The sequence below is a fragment of the Schistocerca serialis genome, chromosome 8 (assembly GCF_023864345.2).
Source record: "Schistocerca serialis cubense isolate TAMUIC-IGC-003099 chromosome 8, iqSchSeri2.2, whole genome shotgun sequence".
In the NCBI taxonomy this organism is placed as follows: Eukaryota; Metazoa; Arthropoda; class Insecta; order Orthoptera; family Acrididae; genus Schistocerca; species Schistocerca serialis.
In genome coordinates this window covers 541844758-541867334 of record NC_064645.1, presented here as the reverse complement: position 1 = coordinate 541867334, position 22577 = coordinate 541844758, and positions in this window count along the sequence as shown.

Below are 22577 nucleotides of genomic sequence, written 5' to 3'. Positions count from 1 at the left end.
TGACAAGGTTACTGGTGTCTGTAAAGACAAAGCTGAAAAGCGGCAAGTTGTTTTGCGTGGTTCTTTTAATTTAATATGAAGATAACACACTAATTAGAGGATAATGGCAGAGCGGGATACGAAAATAGTATTTTGTAAAAAGTGGATTGAGGTGCAGTCGCTGTATGTACTGACTTTAACTACCTTCATGTCGAATACCTTCAAGATGACATACTTGCTTCTTTTTTTTTTCCTTTTTTCTCTATGATTTCTGTGAGTGTGTGGAAATGGGAAGCATGCTGGATCAGAAAGAAGCAAGGCAGTGACCGATGTAACGGAAAAAGTAGCCCTGTGGTATCAGCCCAGTCGGTTAGCCTCTGCTGTTAGCTCCATGAAAGCCGCGGCGCCGGACCATGGGTGCATGGGTTGGCGGGGAGGGGAGGGGGGCTGCTATTGTCCGCTTATGAATTAGCCCTGCCCTGCGGCCGACTTGAGGCCAGGCCAGGAAAGAGACTCTGCCAATAGGAACCCAGCCCTTTCTCGTTCTCTGAGGAGTGTCTTCAGGAGATGGCAATCTTACCCTTTCCCAAGGAAAAACTTAACTCCTCCCGAGCCGGCCATGAAGACCCAACGGTACCCTCCGGCCACCGTGTCGTCGTCAGCCCGCAGGCGTCACTGGATGCGGTTATGAAGGGGCATGCGGACAGTACACCGCTCTCTAAGCCGTATGTCAGTTTACACGGCAGGAGCCGCACCTTCCCAATCAAGTAGGTCCTTAGTTAGCCTAACTTCGGCGATCTGACGGGAACCGGTGTTACCTCTGCGGCAAGGCTATTGCCCATAAGGAGAAACGTCTATATATATATATATATATATGTATATATATATAAAGTGCCTAGCCTCAAGTGCAGAAGTGCAGATTTCACTTTCAGAAGACCTCTGATGCGAGGCTAGTTGCTGGGAGGGGGGGGGGGGGGGGAAGGCGTGATTGGTAAAAATGTATCAGAGACGGGACTCAATAGGTTAATCGAATTGTGATTGGCGTTTTCTCTTTGCGAGTTTTCCTTGTTGCGATTCTTGTGCATTAAGGAACCTTGCCATTGGCCCACTGAGTGTTCATGTTCTGCGATTGGCAGGCATGTCCTGTTTCGCGGAAAGGTATAGCAGGTTGTACTGTTCAGCTAAAAAACCTATGAGTTCGCTGGCACACGGGGAGACGTTTCTGCATCTTGTGCACAATACAGCTCGTCTGTAGATGGAGAGCCATGCACATTTGACGCACATCTCAGCAAGTAAGTGGGGTCCAGAGTTCATGTCAACGGAAGGTCAAACTTCATGCTGTACTGCAGTGCCAGAAGCACAGCGGTGGCGGCATTGACATCTCATGCTGATTAATTAGCACCACTGTTATCGCAGGGCAACTCTCCTTCTGTTTCTTGCTTAAGTCATTGTGATCCTCTGTCTCAAGTCCAGACTGCTTTAGTAGATGCATGAGCTTCTCGATATAGCTATCAGGCCAACAGTCACTGTATTTGTTTGGATATAGGTTCATGAGTAATTCTCAGACTGTCATTTTCGTTTATAGATCATATTTTCTTATTTGTGGAAACCAATTATTGGTGAAAAGTAATAAGTCCATTTTGAAATAATTTCTCTCAGGGGCTATTTGTAAAATTAACTGATATGCTTTCGTAGTCACGTCCTTGTAATCTGTGTTTTAGTTCAATAAATTAATATGTTAACGCAACACTTGTTTCTCTTAACACCTACCATCCATATCACATATAGTTTTTTCAATGCTCCACTTTAGGATCCATAGTAAGGGCCGTGTATTTCTCGCGTTATCCATTCCTTTGCACACAATAATCACAGCTTTGACCATAAAGGCGTTCTGGCTCTTAACCCACTGGCTTATATAGCCGACTCACAGCCGGTCTTAGGTTTCAAGTCCGTTATGACACTGCCGGCTGTGAGACAGGCCGAGCCACTATAGCTTCTTCTTAGTGTTTGTTCTTCTCTGTTAATAGATGGCGTGACATGTCGTATATCATTGGAAAGCTGTGAAAACTATCTATTTATTGGTCTATAAACCACTCGATTTCTTTCGACACTTTGCGAGTTATAAGCAGCCGTTTCCAGGTTTTCTTAGGTTATCCGTCCAATTTGAATCAAGGAAACATCTTCCAAAAATTGTGTAGAGCACAAAGGAAGGATGAAGAAAAGTGTTACACGGATTGAGTGTGAGAAATGTCTAGTGGCGTTGCACACGCCTCTATTTTTCGGTTATACCACACCAACAAAAACTTCTAAAACAGTATTATCTTCACTCCTCATTACTTCAATAAATAGCAAGGACAGATTTATAAATGATTCCTATAAAAAAAATGTAAATTTTAGATATGTGCGTAAAACAAAATATGCTGATTTTCGTAAATTTAAATAGAAAAGGAACTGTCGACCAAGGGGAAAGTAATAATAAGGCAATGGGTTAATTAACTTTCTAGATGATGGTAAATGATTTTACAGCAAGGAGTTTTGCAAAAGTCGCAAGATGCTGTTAGAATTGTCTTTTTTCTCTACGGCACCGTCCCAGCTCGATCTTAATAGAAAGCAGGCATATATCCTTCTGAAATTACAGTGAAATGAATACCGTTACCTGGATACAGGCGTTGATACAAGTCAACGGTGATAGTTGAAAACGTGTGCCCCGACCGGGACTCGAAATCGGGATCTCATGCTTACATGACAGACGATCTATCCATCTCAGCCACCGAGGACACAGAGGATAGTGCGTCTGCAGGAACATACCTCTGGCACCCCTCCCGTGAGACACACATTCGCAACTTATTGTCCCGCACTATATTCATAGTACCCTTGCCCATTATACTCATTACTCGCGGCTTTACTGCCGATTCCCGTGAGAGCTCGGGCACTGCTTGAGCACATAAGTGGCATTTCTTAAGTAAAAGAACTCAGTAAGCTGTTCTGGACAGAGTTTGATCATGGCAAAAGTATCGTCAGAAATGCAACAGGAACATGTGGTGGGACCGCTCTAGTTTTCTGTGTTTACACCATCTGACGGATAGGGTGAGCAGCAATCTAGGACAATCTGCTGATGACGCTGTGGTGTAGAGGGAAGTACTTATTTTGAGTGACTGTAGGATGATACAAGACGACTTGAACAGAATTTATATTTTGTGTGATGAACGTCAGCTTGCTCTCAGCAATGAAAAACGTAGGTTACTGAAGATGGGTAGGGAAAACAATCCTATTGTTCTCGAATACAGTATTAGTGGTGTAGCGCTTTACACAGTAGCGCTGATCACATAGCTATGCGCAAAGTTGCAAAGCGATAAAAAATGTATCGCGTACGGGTCGGCTAAGGGGAAGGGGAATGGTGAATTTCGGTTCGTCGGAAGAATCTTAGGAAAGTATAACTCAACTGAAAATTAGAGTGTGTACGAAATACTTGAACTATCCATTCTTAAGTACTCCTCGAGTGTTTGTGTTCGCCATCAAGTCGGACTAAAGAAAGGCATCTAAGCAATTCACAGGCATACTGTTGTACTTGTTACTGTTGTTCTTCTCTGTTAATAGATGGCGTGACATGTCGTATATCATTGGAAAGCTGTGAAAACTATCTATTTATTGGTGTACAAACCACTCGATTTCTTTCGACATTTTGCGAGTTATAAGCAGCCGTTTCCAGGTTTTCTTAGGTTATCCGTCCAATTTGAATCAAGGAAACATCTTCCAGAAATTGTGTAGAGCACAATGGAGACCTGTAGATTCGGTCAACAGACAAGTATTACAGAAATGCTCCGTCTACTAAGCGTAGAGACAGTCGTTTTTACATTTCACATTCTCCGAGTGGAGTAGGCGAGAAAATGACTTCCAGTGGTACAAGATGCCCTCGTGTTTGCACCGATCGGAGGATTACGGAGTATGTGCGAGGCTTGGAACTTAAATAGTGGCTACTATTTATTCACAACCGATACAAAAGAGTTACATGTTTGCCCCTGTTACTGCCCTTCAAAGTAGTCACCAGCGTTATGTAAAACCCGTTGCCAGCGACGTGGAAGGCGCAGTACACCGTTGGCAGAGCCTACTCTATTGATGGTGCTAATGGAGCGGTCTACCGCCTGTCAGATCTCTGACACAGTTCTGAATAGAATGCCACGAAATGGTTCCTTCATCTTTGGAATGAAATCAAAGTCACAATGGCTTAAGTCCGGGGAGTATGGTGGATGGTACAGGACGTCCTAGCCATCGACCCAACAGAGCAGCCACAGCTTGCGCCGTATGCGCCCGCACATTCTCGTGCAAAGTGATGGGTGGGTTGCGCCGAAGGTGTTGCCTCTTCTTTCGCAAAGCTGGTCGCACGTGGTGCTCCAAAAACGAACAGTAATACTGTGCATGGATGGTGTGCCGTGGAAGAACGTAATGCGTTAGGATAACACCATCACAGTCGTACCCGAGAATCACCATAACTTTAGACCGCTCCATTCGCACCGTCAACAAAACTGTATGTGCTAACGGTATACTACGCCTTCAACATCACTGGCAACGGGTTCTAAACAAAGCTGGTGACTACTTTGTAAGACAGTAACAGGTGAAAACATGTAACTCTTCTGTATCGGTTGTGAATAAGTAGTTGCCACTATTTAAATTCCAACCCTCATATGTACAGTCGTGGACAAAACGAGCGAGACCCCTCGCCTTTTCGTTATGCTGATCCCCACAGCCTTGAAGTCTGCTATACAGCATAACAAGCAAGGCGACGAAGTGCTACCAACATACTATGCACAGGCGTGTAATTGAAAAACTATCCGAACTTTGTCAGACTGTTTTCAATCATGTGTAAGACTATATTAACGCTGAATAGTGTGTTAAACACAACACGTAAATATAAAATATAACTGAAAGAAGAAATGCTAGCTAGTGAACTGTACTAATAAAAATGAATTCCAGCTTATCGAGAGAACATAACTGTTTTATTAAGACAAAGCACCGCACATCGTTACGAATTAGCAAAATATTACGCGCTTTGAGCCACGAATCGGTCTGCGTCATCGTTCAGACCAGTCACAATGGATTACCGTTGCTGACCTACGATGAAAGTGTGCAAATTTAGCAATGCGTGAAGATTCATAACGAAATTCTGTTAATGGGGAAAAGGGTTTCAGCGGGTGTAGTGGCCGAGCGGTTCTAGGCGCTTCACTCACGAACAGCGCGGCTGCTTCAGTCCCAGGTTGGAATTCTATCTCGGGCATGGATGTGTGTGAGGCCCTTAGCTTAGGTAGGTTCAAGTAGTTTTAGGTCTAGGGGACTGATGACCTATGCAGTTTTTCTTTACATAAACGACCGTATCTTTAGATTGCGTTGACAGAGAAGCTCACTTTTTTACACCACCAAGGGACCGTATATCGCAGGAAGAGCGACACATTTCCGCTTATTATGTCTACCCGTACTCGAGTTAAATGGGTTTCAAGGGTTGGGTAGACAGATAGACGGCTAAGAAAGTGAGACTAGTAGGGTTCCATTATTACCGATTTAGGTGACTAAATCCTAACAACGAATGAATAATTCACCCTACTCTTTATTCGAAATGTTATAGTAGCAATCGATACATCAGCATATTAATCGTAGCTACGCTTTCGATCCAAATCACGTTTACAGGAATGCAAATAAAATCCATTTGCCTATACACGTGGTAATTCAGATCCCAGTATTAATGCCACCGCGTTTTAGAAGTGAGAACATTCCCTTTGTTAGCTAGCTTAAGAAACACTTCTGCTACTGAACGTTTTCTTGCTGTGGTGAGTCTAATGGAGAATTCGAAACATTGTAGAATATGTTTGGCAGCTATGTCGCCGTTTATTTCCTGGGGTGGTGCAGAATTATCCTACTAAATTTACTCGATAATAACAGTATTTTGTTATTTCGATAAACACCCCGAATGATCGTCACATAAGCGGTGACATAAAAGAAGAACATTTATTTTTTTGAGTCCAGAAAGCACTATGCAACAGAAACTGCACATCATTTTGCCATTTTCATTGCGAAATTGCCGGCTTATTCATGTCTGGGGTAATAATAGAGGGCTGTTTGCCTGGGTTGTCTGCTAGTGTAGTGAAAGGTGTTAGCTGCTGCAAAGAAGTCTGGTTTGTTTTCGGTTCTAATTTCATTGGAGGCAGATAGACTATAAGTAAAGCCATTTTAAGAAGTTTTCGCGCCCCCAATGCGTTTTATTGCTACCTTTATTCTGAACCAGCGCCTTGTGTGGATGTCAATATGAAATTCTTGTAGAATTTCATACTTGTTACTGCCTACTTTTTCCGCTTCTGTCAATAACTGAATTGACTTAAGTGTGGCAACGAATGATTTTTAACAGAATTTCGTTATGAATCTTCACGCATTGCTAAATTTGCACACTTTCATCGTAGGTCAGCAACGGTAATCCAGTATGACTGGTCTGAACTTTGACACAGACCGATTCGTGGCTCAAAGCGCGTAATATTTTGCTAATTCATAACGATGTGCGGTGCTTTGTCTTAATAAAACAGTTATGTTCTCTCGATAAGCTGGAATTCATTTTTATTACTACAGTTCACTAGTTAGCATTTCTTCTTTCAGTTATATTTTATATTTACGTGTTGTGTTTAACACACTATTCAGCGTTAATATAGTCTTACACATGATTGAAAACAGTCTGACAAAGTTCGGATATTCCATGTAGGCTTTCACGGCCGGCGTCAATACACGGTTGACGGAGCACAAAAGAAACTGTCGCTTGGGACATATCGACAAATCGGCAGTAGCGGAACATGTTTTTAAGGATGGAGATCACGACATAAAATTTGGTGAAACAAGCGTGCTAGCGAGGACGTCGCACTATTATACACGTATGTATAGAGAGGCAATTGAAATCCACAAACATCAATACAATTTTAATCGTAAAGAAGAAGGATTAAAATTGGATAAGATATGGCGGTCGACGTTGCATCAATCACGTGACAATCGATTGCCTGCAATCGAGAGAACAGACGATAGCCAGAGATAGCTGCACATCGACGCCATGTGACGTGTGGTGGCGCCCCCTACGATCTCTATATAAGCGTCGGCCCCAGCTCCTAGCAGCCAGTCGTCGACTCACCTCGGAAGATGTTCTCCGTAGTTGAGAACGAAACGTCAGGGAGAAGAAGTTCTACAGATCGACCACGGCAACTTAGCCCGGAAGAGTTTACTGATAAAGTTCGGATAGTTTTTCTATTTTACGCCTGTGCATAGTATGTTGGTTGCACTTCGTCGCCTTGCCTATTAAACTGTGTAGCAGACTTCAAAGCTGTGCAGATCGGCATAACGCAAAGGCGAGGGGTCTCGATCGTTTTGTCCACGACTGTACCTGCAGAACTGGCGAGTAACTATTTGTGTATTCACTAAGGATGCTCGGGACGGTTTCTTCTTAGACACATCTTCCTCCATGACACTAGTTCACCCGACCTCGTATGGCAGGGCCGGCCAAACGCTGCACAGTGTGCAGGCGTGCGGAAGTGCTGCACATGTGCGCATGTGTGCGACAGCGAGCGACAGCGACATCTGTTATTAGACATGTGTCCTATATGAACGGCGGCGGCTTCACTTCCCTGTTTATGTGGTACAAGCAAGAGCGCAACATACCCAGTCTCGTTTACCCCTGGTAACCGTAACCTTAGCAGAGAAGTACTGAGAAATGGCAGGTACTGTGAAGAAGCAAAGGACGGGAGATCTATGTTCTCAGTCGTTTAAAAATGACTGGGAACTGCAATTCTTTTTTGTAACCGTTGGTGAAAACTCACAGTGTTTGCTATGCCGCCGAATAATAGGCGGCCAGCGTAAGTTTTCAATTGAAAGACACTACAATACATATCACAAAGACGAGTGTAGTGTACTCAAGAGTGAAGAACAGCAAGCAAAATTAAATGTCCTTAAGAAAATGGATGAGACACATCAACTCGATTATCATTTCTCATGATCAGTGATAAACGTGTTTGGATTTATTCCTTTCATAATTAAAAATTATTGTTTACTAACTGTCCATTAGTGACTCATTCTGCTCCATGTTACATTATTATCAGGAAAGTTAGTCATTAAACCGATTGTTCCAATGCATACTTACATTTACGGTTTTTTTATGTGTGAAGGGCTACGCTCAGATGAAGTCGATAAAACGTAACATTCATCAAACTGTCGGTTATTATGCAGGTTTCAGACGAAGCTGATGAAAAATGTTGCAGTAATGGTATTGAAATAACAGGTAATCATCGAAAGGTCTGCGGTTATCATTCTGCTCAGAGGTCAGTGAGACAGAAATTATGTGGGTGTAACTGAGGGCACCGAGAATTAGTTATAGGAAACCTTGCATTAGTTTAATGTTATTTGAAATCATGAATAAGGTTCGTTGGAAGTCGCTAAATGCTCTCTTTCTTAAGTACTAGATCAAAAACATTACTCGTATTTGCGTGCCGTCAGTCAAGCTGCCTTAATAAAAACTCACGGTTGTTAACTGTATTACTTGTCTTACTGGGTTAAACTGTTAACATAAAAGTAGACGTCTCAATGAGTAGACTGTGACAGTATTTTAAATGTTTAATACGCGAAATACCTTCCCATGGTTGGCTTGCAAGCTGTGGAAAGAGCACTAGAATGCCCCGGTACAGAGTATCCCAGCAAGTGGATAAAGCGACATCTGTGCGTAGAAACCTGCACTACATGAACGCTCACGGCTGCGGCGTGCACGCTGTGACCCGGAAGTTGCACATGTGCAGGAGCACCGCACGCGTGCAGAATTTCTGGCCGGCCCTGTCGTATGGTGTAGTGAGCGCAGACTGAGTCATTTCGTTAGCAGTTTTTGCAAGGAACAAGCTTAAAAGTTTATCGAGAAAATAATATAGCGGGTACCGAATGTGCGACCGGTTCCACAGATCACCAGAAGTACGAGACAATGGAGAAGGACAGAGCAGAGAAAAAGGGGCTCTTCCGGCGATATCTCTGGCTTCATCTGCGACCGCTTCGTGGAAGGCGCTGGGCGCTCACGTTCACCGACAAGTGGACGACCGTCCGTCCGACCGACCGACCGAGCGGGGCAGCCCGCCGCCTCGCTTCGCTCGCGGCCGGAAATCGAAGGCGGAAGCGGAGGCGGCTTGGGAAATGGAGCGGAGACCGCCTCAAATCATTCCGTGCTAGATCGCGGGCCACCACGCTCCGCCCTCTGACCTTTCTCCTGGGACCTGCTCCTGCAGCACTGCACTGGACGTGACGTCATTGCCTCCGCCGCGCCTTGTTCAGTGTAAATGCCGTCTAATAATTGCTCAGTTTCAATGCAGACCATTTACATCTATACTCTGTGAATCACAATGGAGTGCGCGCAGAATTGTTCTTATTGTTTGTTATTCTCAATTCGCCTGTCTTCTAACTCATGTGATGTGGCCAGCCATGACTCCCTGTCCTGTGCTACTCTCTTTGTCTTGCGACTTTACAGCTCCTGCCCGCCCCGTCGCCTGCCGGTACACGTACATGGGCTCTCTCACCAAGTCAAATAACTAAGGAAGGGGAATTAATTAAAGTCGGGTTTACATTGCTACGAAATGCTGATATAGTTACAAATAACACTCCGGTGTGTTTTATTTTTTAACACCAATTTTATGTCGATTTCTGCGCAACTTTAAATGGAGATTTCCTCCTCAAAGGGCCGGCAGTGGTGGCCGAGCGGTTCTAGGCGCTTCAGTCCGGAACCGCGCGACTGCTACGGTTGCAGGTTCGAATCCTGCCTCGGGCATGGGTGTGTGTGATGTCTTTAGGTTAGTTAGGTTTAAGTAGACCCTAGTTCTAGGCGACTGATGACCTCAGATGTTGAGTCGCATAGTGCTCAGAGCCATATTAACTCCCTCAAAGAAAAATCTGACAGTGAAGAGGTGGGTCACAACCAGATTTCTTAAATAATACAGAAACAGTAATCTGAAAACTGATTATGATACGAACATCATCAGATTATTTAGCAGTTTCTCTAAAATGGGAGCAATCGTTAGTACTCGCTCAAAAATTAAAGGGCTAATTAGCCGGCCGCTGTGGCCGAGCGGTTCTTGGTGCGTCAGTCCGGAATCGCGTGACTGCTACGGTCGCAGTTTCGACTCCTGCCTCGGGCAAGGATATGTGTGATGTCTTTAGGTTAGTTAGGTTTAAGTAGTGCTAAGTTCTAGGGGACTGATGACCTCAGATGTTAATTTCCATAATGCTCAGAGCCATTTGAATTTTAAAGGGACAATTCTTACACATCTGTATCTACATCTAAATGATTACTCTAAAATCCTCGACTAAGAGCCTCCAGATGACGTACCGAACCACCTTCAGCCTATTTCTCCACCGTTCCACTCTCTACCAGCCCGCAGGACAAGAGAACACTCCAATCTTTCCATGTGAGCTGTGTGTTTCCTTTTTAGTTATGATGGTAATCTCTCTGTATGTTGATGGGGGCGAACAAAATGCACTCACAGTCCGAGGAGAAAACTTGTGATTTAAATTTCTTGAGAAGATCTTGCCGCAAAGATAAACACCTTTTTTTAATGATTGCTACCCCAATGTACCTATCATATCCGTGGCGCTCACTCCCCTTTTTCGAGATCATACAAAACGACCAGCCAGTGTTTGGAGTTTTTTGATATCCTCCGTCAGTCCTAACTGATGTGGATCTCACATTGCATACCGTACTCCTGTAGAAGGCGGACAAGTGTAGTGTAAACAGTCTCTTCAGTAGGCCTGTTGTATTTTGAAAGCGTTCTGCCAAGAAATCGCTGTTCTAGGTTTGACTTACATACAAAATTAAATAACTGATCGTTCTGATGTAAGTTATTCGTAATTGTAATACCTAGGTATTTAGTCGATTCTCGGCGGAGCAACTTCCGTATGTCGTCGTTCATGCGTGACTGCCTGCACTCGTACACATCATGTAATTCCCGTATTGAGGTAAGACATTTTTAACTAAAAGTCGCTGCTTGGTATCGGTGGCTAAATACGATGTTGTAATTCCTGTTCTGTTACGAAGTCCGATGCAATGTTTCTTCGGACGTGCACGGATGTCCGAAAAAAGAGGCACTGCGGCGGCTACAGTCATAATGAAATACGAGAAACGTATTCGCACCTGCGACCACAGACAACTATCAGCTGTTAACAGTGCACGGATAGCCAAGGTGGTTAATGCAACCACTCGCGTAAAGTAGGAAATCCGGGTTCGAGTCGACATCCGGCACCAATTTTCAATGTCATCATTTCGTTGTACAGCTGATGGTTGTCCGTATTCGCAACTGCGAATACATTTCATGTAAAACCAAGGTACAGGTAAGATAAGAAGAGAAAAGAAGCTTCTGAAATGCGGTGTTACGGGAGGTTGCTAAAGATTAGATGCTATCGTCTCCTTTTCCCGCCCACGGCAGTCCATCTCCCGCATCGGCGGCTCAGATCGGGGCTAACGATTGCGGCTCGCGTGCGGTCCCTTCTCTTCGAACTGGAGTCCTTCCCTCTACTTGGGGTCCGTTCACGTACTCCTCCATGGTGTACGTCTCGGCTGCAGCTTCGTCTGGACCTTTTGCATGGCCCTAAGGACTCCGTTAACCTCGCCACTCTCCGCTGTTACTTCCTCTCAATTCCTGACGTGTTCCGGGATTCTGGAGTGGTTTACGCCGACGGATCAAGGGCTGATGGTCACGTAGGCTTCGCATATGTTCATGGAGGACATATTGAGCAGCACTGCTTGCCAGTTGGCTGCAGTGTTTTCACTGCAGAGCTGGCTGCCATATCTCGTGCTACTGAGTGCATCCGCTCATGCCCTACCGAGTCATTTCTCCTGCGTACCGAGTCACTGAGTAGCCCACAAGCTATCGACCAGTACTGCCCTCGCCACCCTCTGGTAGCGTCCATTCAGGAGACCATCCATGCCCTGGAACAGTCCCGCGGTTCCCGGGAGTTTGTGTGGACCCCAGGCCACGTCAGAATCCCCGGCTACGAACTTGCCGACAGGCTGGCCAAACAGGCGACGCGGAAACCGCTTCCGGAGATAGCCATCTCCGAAGCTGACCTGCGTTCTGTCTTACACCGCAGTGTTTTCCGGCTTTGAGAGAGCGGAATGACATAACAGCACGCACAAAAAACTGCGTGTCATTATGGAGACCATGAATGTGTGGAAGTCTTCCATGCAGGCCTCTCGCAGGGAATCAGCAGTCCTCTGCCGTCTCCGCATTGGCCATACGTGGCTACCGCAAGGTTACCTACTTCGTCGCTAGGACCCACCTCAGTGTCACTGTGGCTCTCAAAGGACAGTCGTCCACCTCTTGCTTGACTGCCCACTTTTAGCCGCTTTCTCAGCAGCCTGCCTTCGGTGTTGGGCGACAACGCCTCTGCAGCAGCTTTAGTTTTATGTTTTATCCGTGAGAGTGGGTTTTATACTTCTACGCAGGTTTTTAGCGCATGTCATTTGTCCCTCTGTGTCTTCCACCCTAGTTCTTTTAGGGTGGAGGTTTTAATATGTAGCAGAGTGACTGGCTTTCCCTTTTCATTCTAGTGGTTGGCCAGCCACTGAAATAAGCTTTAATGTTTTACTCTCTTCTGTTTGTAGCGTCTCTCTGTTGTTTCCTTGTCCTCTTATGTTCCCTTTAGCGTTCGTTGCCTTCCCTTCGTTCCTGTGGCATTTCCTTTCTTTCCGTTTTGTGTTATATGTTTCGTCCGTTTTATTCTCACACTTGTGGCATTGTTCTATTACGAACAAGGGACCGATGACCTCGTAGTTTGGTCCCTTCTCCCGCCTTTAAACCAACCAACCAACCATAGACTGATTTACTAATAAGAAGGTACTGAATGTAATTGGTGAAAAGAGAAATTCACGAGAAAACTTGACTAAAAGAAGAGATCGGTGGATAGGAGACATCTTAAAGTATCAAGGAATAATTTGGTGATGGAAGGGAATGTGCAAGTAAAAAAGAAAGAAAAAACTGTGGAGAGAGACCAAGGCTTGAATACAGTAAATAGCTTCAAGTGGATAATGGTTTTGGTAGTTACGCAGAGGTGAAGGGGAGTACTAGTGATGATAGCTGCATCATGGCAGTCTTCGGACAGAAGACCGCAATAACGCTACTACGGAATGATTTTTCTGGGTGAAAAAAATGTCTGCCAATTGCTGAAAAGCACATTTATCGACCATTGTTGGGCACCGATAAACGCCTTTAACTGGCCGCTCCGTCGCAGATAAACGCTGTCAAGACATCCTGCCTCTACCGTGTCCCGGTATTTCGCTGCAAAGCGTACCACAAAGCCCACGTAAGCCCTGCAAGTGTCACAGCGTCGGAGGCGTGCGTGGCTTTTAGGCGTCGATCACTGTCCCCTTCCCTTCCCTTCCCACAGCGCGGCTCTCTGCAGTAAGAAAGCCGTCGCGGGCAGCTCTCGGGGACAGCGCGCCTTTGTTTTGCCGCCCCTTTGAGCAGACGCGGCGCTTAATTCTCTTTTAATTAACTGCGGCGCCGCATGCAAAAAGGCGCGCTGCGCTGCTCTGCGAAAGGCTCGTCTGTCCGTAAAGCCGCCACCACGACGCGAAGAGCCGCACCATTCGCGGTAGAGGCGCGCCACGTCCTTTGGCCACCCACACCCTTTACTTGTCACGCGCCCGGAAATGGCCGCCGTTGACATGTCGCCGTCCCCTGTGGTGCGACCGGCGATTCTGAAACCACCACCAGCCGCGTGCCTGGCTCGTTTGCTTTTCGAGCTTTTTGAGATTATCTGCGGCACTTTAACACTAATGAGCATAGGAGCTTAAGCCTGTATTTGCAACGCTAAATGGCTGTTTCCGATTGCTGGATTTAGTTTTTTTCTTTATTTAGCTTATTCCTGAACAAAGGAGAGAGAGTCGTAAGTATACTTTCCATTGCAATACAGTTGTAGGTGAGCTTTCAACAAACAATGCAACACTTTTTTCAAGGACAATTTCGATTGAAAAAATTAGAAATTTGTTGTGGGACTTTGTGGAATATTCTTGCTTCAGTTAATAAAATTTTCTCGGGCTTCCAGCCGGGTCAGGTGGTTAAGATCCCACGAGCTTTCGACCGAGCTCTCCTCAGTCATTGTCAAGACTGAATGCTGTGTCGCCGTGGCCGCGTCGTTATGTAGCCGCATAGCCGCACTGCTAGCTGTGACGTCATTATTGCTCTCTTCCTAGCCTTATATGGTAATGTTTTCATCCCGCGTCCGTCGTGCCCGTTTTAACCTCGCGATGGCCGGGTCCAAGGCTGTGCTGAGCTTCAAACCACCGTCCTTGTTGATGGTGTTTTCAGAGGTTTTTCTTTCAATCGCTTCTTTTATGACACTATCCCAAAATCCATTCGTCCTCATAACGACACATGCTTCGTCGAACTGAATTAAGTGTCCATTTTCTAAGGCGTGTTCTGCCACGGCTGATTTTTCTGGATAGCGTAGGCGTAAGCACCTCTCGTGTTCCGTCCGGTGTTGCTCCACAGTGCTTAGTGTTTCGCCGACGTAGTAACAGCCGCACTGACATGGTATCTTGTACACTCCAGGCGCTATAAGCCCTAGATCGTCCTTCACAGGCCTCATGAGCTGTCGAATTTTTGTTGGGGGCCTGAACACCAATGAAATGTTGTATATCTTCAGAAGCCGGCTAATCTTTCCCGGCATTTTTTTTCAAAAGTTCCACTTCGCCAAGTGTTTGATTCTGTGTCATTTCTTATGTAACCGATGCAGTACCCATTGCATCTCACAACGTTTCTCAGGTGTTGCAACTCGTAACTGAGGTGTTTCGGCTCACATATTCGTCTCGGTCGCCTTACAAGAAAGTTAATCACGCCTCTTTTCTAGCTCAGATGATGATTTGTGCATTTATCGGCCCCTGTGCGTCGGTTTTCGTTACACACTGTGTCCCAAGATTTCACCAGCCCTCGTGACCAACACATGTCGAAAAGGTAGCAGTTGTTATTTTCTAATGTCATGGTAAATTTTATGTTGCACTGGAGACTGTTTACATGTCTTAGAAAGTCACTGAGCTGCCCCTCACTATAGCTCCACACAATGAATGTATAGTCGAGTATCTGTAATATATCTTTGGTTTACGAAGTGCCGAGCCCACAGCCTATGGTTAGAAATGTTTCGTGAAGAAGTTGGACATGGGGGCGCCCTCCAGCTATTCGTAGAAGTGGCCTTTCCACATGAAGTAGCTCGTGGTGAGGAGACATGCATGAAAGAGCTTGGTGATGTCTTGAGGGAAAGTGGAACCGATATACTCAAGCGAATCACTAAACAGCACCTTGCTACAAAAGGAAACAACATGAAAGCTGACGAGGATGTCGTTTGGTCCAAGTTTTAGTTTCTTCAACTTGTCAATGAAATATCCTGAGTCTTTGTGTATGTGTCAGTCTTTCCTACGTGTGGCTTTTGCCGAGAGGCAATGTGATTCTCCAGTTTACACATCGGCGAGCCAGGAGTAAAAACAACAGGTTTTAATGGACCATTATTTTTACTGATCTTTGGTAATTCATACAGCCGAGGTGGTAGGATTTCGGTGCTGTGCAGGTTCCTCTGTACCTCCACTGAGAGAGATGGCGAATTGCCTAGCGGATTCGCAAACCGCGTGATCGGTTGCGTTGGATCTGCGATAAGTTTTCGGTACTTCGTCTGATATAATAGGTCCCGGACCTTCTGCTAACAATCTTACGTCTTCATTACGATAGCTACATTTCTTATATAGCGGGGCAGTCTTACTGGCATTAAGATTTTGGTAGCTTGTAGTTCTTTCTTCAGGTTACAAGCTGGTCGTCTTGCTCTGCGCGGTATCCTGGCAGTTTCAATGCATATTTCTTCAGTTCTTTCACAAGGAAGTCCGAATGGCTGCTCCACTATTTAGCAATGATGTCCTCCATAGGTGTAGTTCTCGGGCTGATAGCGAAATCTCCTCCTTTGGTCAGTTGTCGTTTCGTGAGGCTGAGCACTGCGTGTGACACATCGAGAATCGCTTTGTCAGACTGGTTACCGCATCTTCCAAACTTTTTCTTCTGTTGCTCAGTACTGTGGTCGAGTTCGTTCTGCGTGCTCCTGTGAAAGATGCTGTCGATATTGTTCCTGTCGTCACTACGCATGCTGCCGTTAATCGATAGATGTCCAAAAGGTCCTCAGCCGATGTTGCCAAGTATTTCCGTGATGCATGAATTCGTTCACAAAGAAATCCTCTTTCGATGCTGTTTTAAATACGATGTGCTTGACTAGGCGCTTACACTTCAGGGACTTTGGTGCGGTCCTTACATCCCAGCACTGTGACAGGCGTCGGTACAGTCTGCAAATCACCTCCCCATAGAGGCGTAGTACTAAATTTTTAAGGCTTTCGTGGCCATGTTTTGACGAATTGTTTGTTAGCTTATGTCTCGCATTCTTCGACCGAAGTTTGTTTGGTAATTTTTTTCTCTCTTTTCACCAACACGAGTGTCTAGCATAGCTATTGCTACGCGCTCCGTTGCTGGTGGTGGATTGGAGTCGAGGTCCCAACCGCAGATTATATTAATCAGGCGCGCCAGCATCCAGGGGGTTTTCCGTGGTCATGACCGCTGCTGCCCTTCCCTTGAAACAAGGAACGGTCGTTGTCTGCAGCACAGGAATCCAGGCATCCTTCATCTGGCGGTTGCCTTCTTTCTGGTTGAAGCTGTTCTCAAATTTGGATATTTATATAGTTTTCGTGAACAAGCGATATCTCTACTCTACAGCAGTTCTTCCGTGTCGTCGAATTTCACTATGTGGACAGACTCACATAGCGCGTGCTCTGCAATGGAACGTATATCGTGTTCTTCATTCATAAGCGGTGAAATACGTTTGTGAATGTTGGCCGTTAAGTTCAACTATCCACTCACTAAAACGAATTATGACTATAGTTCAACACTTTTATCTTGGCGGCTCGCGCATGCCCGCCTAGACGCGGGAGATTGCTGCGTTGCCAGTTGCACACGACGCACGCGCCAAGAGAAGCAGCGCCATAGTGGCATAGTTCGCAAGCTTACGTTTAGGGGGGAGCGCGCAGTTCATGAAGTAAAGCCACCACGGCCGCATTAACCCTTTCGCTGCTACAAAGACGTGCTCCCTGCATTCCGCGCTGTGGGCGATTTTGTCACTGCACTGCTCGCCTGTGCAGACACATTGTGTTCCGACTGCTTTGACACTCTTTATCATTCGATTCCACAAAAACTATTTGGCTCAAAAACTAGATTTTTACCTATCTTCTTGACTGATACCTTCCCCCCATAAATGACTTAATTTTGTTTCGATGTTCAACGCAGTTATTATGCAGCATTAAATATAGTAAACCATTGCACGAAATTTTGAAGAGTTTGCAGAGGTAAAGTCCATAGAGTATACTTTCCGGATGGTCGATTTTAGTTGCCACAATGTTGAGAATGAAATGTGGACAAGATACCTATATATTTCATTTAATTTAAGTACCACATAAGTGTCGTATGTAATATTGAAAAAATATTCCACGTTTCGCGACTGTAACAAAAGTTTTACTTACACTGGGCACGTTTGGCTTTATTTTAAAGCACTTCAATCAATCAAAAGGAAGTAGACAAAATACATTAAACAAAACTGTGGACCTACAAATACATTAGGACTTGAATATACCGTCTGTCAGTGAAGTGCTCAGAGCTATGTCAAATATAATTTTGTGTGTGGCACACACAAACAGCATTTATTTGCTAAAACACTGATGAGCCAACACAAACGTTGAATATTGTGCTACCGCAGCACAAAACTACGAAAGGTGACTTGGCAATGGAGGACACAAAATACAGTCCTCTTATGATGCTTCAAAAGAGAGAAATGCATCTGGTCTAAATAAGTCGCTTATTACAGTTGCAGAAGAGGAATAATATTTCAATACCATTGGTAAAACTGCGACTGTGGAACAAAAACAAGAAATAGAACATGAATACCATTGTGTATGTGCCATACCTTTCACCGATGGAAGTGCTTTAAAATAAAGCCAAACGCGCCCTGTGTAAATAACACTTTTATTACAGTCGTGAAAGACGGAATATTTCTCAATATTACATACGACACCTATGTGGTACTTATATTAAATGAGATATTGTTATACAGTGAATATTATATGAAATTTAGGTATCTTGTCCACATTTCATTCTCAACATTGTGGCAACTAAAATCGACCATACGGAAAGTATACGCTATGGACTTTTACCTCTGCAAACTCTTCAAAATTTCGTGCAATGGTTTACTACATTTAATGCTGCACATCAAAACAAAATTAAGTCATTTATGGGGGGAAGGTATCAGTCAAGAAGACGTGTAAAAATCAAATTTTTTGGCCAAATAGTTTTTGTGAAATCGAATGATAAGTGTGTCAAAGCAGTGGGAACACCATGTGTCTGCACAGGCGAGAAGTGCAGTGATGACAAAATCGCGCACAGCGCGGAATGCGGGGAGCACGTGTCTGCAGCAGCGAAAAAGTTAATGAAGAGGCAAAGAACTAGAAATTTCATTCAAACGAATAAAATTCGTGAAGTAAGGCACTCCAATATTGTTTTTAAATACAGAAAAGTATTAAGCACCACAGGAGGATTTGAACTCACAACCTTTCACTTGGCAGCCCAGCACCGTAACTGTTCCGCTACATCAGCTCATCGAAGCTAGTGCTACCATTAGGACTCTTACTTCACGCAACTACTTAAAAACACTGTTGGTATGACTATGAATTACTCACGCTTCGTCGAAGTACAATAGGAAATAAACAATTACCGCTGTTCTTTATTGCGAAAAAGCAGTTCGTGAGATTGAAACAAACACCTTTCCTTGCTATCGCCTGAATTAGGAGTCTTATTGCTTGTTTGGTTTAATTAATTAATAGAATATGAAGCAATTGGTATAAAGAATGCTTTTTCCAAACCTTCTATAAAAGAAAGTCTGCTATCAAGACATTGCTTTTGTTCTATTACTTTATTTATGACTGAACGTTTCTAAAACAAGACACTCGTCCGTGCTCTGCACTGCAGTCGAGATCTGGCAACGTCGTTCTCTGTTCATTGGCTGACTGTATTTTGTGACGTCAGATGCGCAGAACGAACCTAAACTCGGCCGCCAAGATATATGACGCGCACTTTACTAATATTTTAAAAATTTTAGGCCATTTCGCAGAATATGCCATGACGTTATTACATTATAGTAACTCAGCCACCCTGAAGTCACACACTGCATTGTCAGAATGTCTTACATGGTAAATTTGGTTAATATTTACCGAGATTTTTTCAGAATAAGTCGCAACGTCCTTGTTATCGTTGTGGTCTTCAGTCCAGAGACTGGTCTGATGCAGCTCTCCATTATACTCAATCCTGTGCAAGCTTCTTCATCTCCCAGTACCTACATCCTGCTGAATCTGCTTAGTGTATTCATCTCTTGGTCTCCCTCTATGATTTTTAGCTTCCACGCTGCCCTCCAATACTAAATTGGTGATCCCTTGATGTCTCACAACATGTCCTACCAACAGATCCCTTCTTCTTCTAGTCAAGTTGTGCCACAAATTTCTTTTCTCAGCAATTCTGTTCAATACCTCCTCATTAGTTATGTGATCTGCCTATCTAATCTTCAGCATTCTTCTGTAGAACCACATTTCGAATGCTTCTATTCTCTTCTTCTCTATTTACCGTCCTTACACGGCTACACTCCATATAAATACTTCCAGAAACCACTTCCTGACACTTAAATCTATACTCAATGTTAAGAAATTTCTCTTCTCCAGAAACGCCTTCCATGCCAATGCCAGTCTACATTTTATATCCTCTCTACTTCGACCTTCATCAGTCATTTTGATCCCCAAATAGCAAAACTCCTTTACTACTGTAAGTGTCTCATTTCCTAATCTAATTCCCTCAGCATCACCCGACTTAATTCGACTACATTCAATTATCTTCGTTTTGCTTTTGTTGATGTTCGTCTTTTATCCTGCATTCAAGACACTGTCCATTCCGTTCAACTGCTCTTCCAGGTCCTTTGCCGTTTCTGGCAGAACTACAATGTCATCGGTGACCTCAAAATTTATATTTCTTCTCCACGCATTTTAATACCTACTCCGAATTTTTCTTTTGTTTCCTTTACTGCTTGCAACGTCATTATATTGATATATTTCTACATATAAGGCATCACGCTTATTTTAACAAATGCATTGTGACTTCAGACACACTAATAATATTGGGATGACATAGATTTGATATGCAACAAAAGTTTACTTGTTTAAATGTCGTGTTGTGGCACTTGTTTAATATTTTTAAGAACTAAGCGTTAACGGATTTGTTTTTAATAATGTTGTGGAATAACTGGTTAACTTTTTATTTACATTTATCTCGGGGAGGACAAGTAGGTACTTGGAAAATCTGTGATCTTGAATGAAATTACTGAAAAACTGTACAAAAGCAATTAATTATTAGAAGCAGGATTAATTTTACTTATATGTCTTTCTACACAGCCTGGCGGAGTTGACTGGGGTCCGCCAGAGATTCATGACTATCCTCTCACTATGGTGCATAGACCTGGAATTAGGAAACCCACACATAGGAGTATACTCTAGTTACAAAGGAAGAGAGGGAGATGGAGCGCTTGAATCTGATTGGTCCATGTGGAGGGGAGAAGGAAGGAGGTGTGCATGAGCAGGATTAGGTTTCCCCAGGTAACCTTGAATATAACTCAGACAATTGCTTGAGGTGTGTGGGTAGGAGAAGGTTCCTCAGTCGGAAGGGAATCCAGAGAGGCCTCAGCAATTGCTTCAGATGTAACATGAGACTGGATGTGTAACCTGATACCCCTCTTACGTTATCACTGGCTCTTTACTGAGTGCTTCCAAAGTGTCTGGTCATCCAGAGAATACACTGCGATCCTTTTGGTGTAAACTAGTGACTGTGATGTTAATGGTTCCCATTGAATACTGAACAGTGGCACAAGATCGTAGTGGGAACTTGAATACTACTGACAAGATAAAATATTCATCTGTTAAGTACAAAAAGCCGCTTAGCTGGGATCTGCTCGAATTATCCGCCCGTACATCAAGCAGTCCTATGCACTTGGAAAGTGTTAGAATAGTTACAGCAATAATAATAATAATAATAATAATAATAATAATAATGAAACTTAATATTGCACTCTTAATGATCTCAAGTATAGTCTCCACTATCTTGCATTGGTTACCTCACTCGTGCTCATAAATTATGAACGACTTGTCAAAAAATATTTGGCTACACAATCACCAGGCATACTTGCGCGACGTGTCATGTCTCATTGTTTACTAGTAACGTTCTTAGGCACGCTAAACGTGCAGTTTCTTTTCACTAAGTAAATGCTCATCAAAAATCGGCTGGGACAGCAAAGGAAGACGGTGTATTGGTCTCAAATCGTATCACAAATGGCCAGTATGGTATTAATTACGTCAGGCAGTGCAGACCCCGAAACAGCACTGTTGTAGATCGCTCAGTAACAGACTGCGGACTTTGAGTGAGTGGAAGGAGGGGCAAGTTGGAGCGAGTTTACCAAACGGCACCTCAATTGACTGGCACCGGTCTGCTGCAGTCCAAGTTCGTGGTGGAACGAGGTGCAGCGAGTTGAATGGGAAGACCCTGGCAGACTAATGCGGTGATCACTGCCGGCCTCTGACGAAGTGCCTGTAATGATTGAGGGGGGGGGGGGGGGGGGTTGCTTCATTCGCAGGCCGCACAGTTCTATTGGGGTAAGCGGTGTGCCAACTGCGCTGTTACGAGGGGTATACGAGAAATACCACCGAGTGCAGTGGTTGTGTACTTCTTTCAGCAGACGTGAGATACCAATCCCCGCCCAGATAAATAGGTTTATGTTCTCCATGGTTCTTAAAATCGATCGCGACGAGTAACAGACACCCAAGAGATACGTCAGATCCCCTTCCTTGCCTTAGACGGATTTAGGCTTCGTCTCCAATAATCTCGTCATACAAGGGACGGATCATTATCTACCTTCTTCCTTTATCTGTGTCACAGCAGATCATTTTTAGACCATTTAGTTCACAGAAAGTGTGTTTTTTGTGTTATGCAAAACGCTCTTGTGTAGCTAAGTTGCGATGCACCTTGCCTGACGATTTGAATTTAACTGCCTCGTTTTTCGACACCACAAAACACATCACCTTTGACGTTTCATCTGAAACATGAACTGACGTGGCAGTGAACAGTTCCTGGTAGCTTAATTCTGTGATACTTAGTGACATCATTAATATCCTGCTGTATTTGGCAAATCAAACCCGAAATCATCAAAATTTGTGTTGTTAACTGTCTGCAAATTAAAGACTTGTTTGGCCAGATGCGAATAGGATTCATCCAATAAGGTTTCCATATGAACTTTCTTACATGTATATAAAGTTTATCCATTAGAGGAATAGAGCATATTGAAGATTTTTACAGTTACTTTTACTGATACTGGAAATATATCGGTCCCAGGAATTTTTAGACTTTCGAGAATGTTTTAATTTCCAATTTGAAGTCGTTTAAGAAATGACAAAA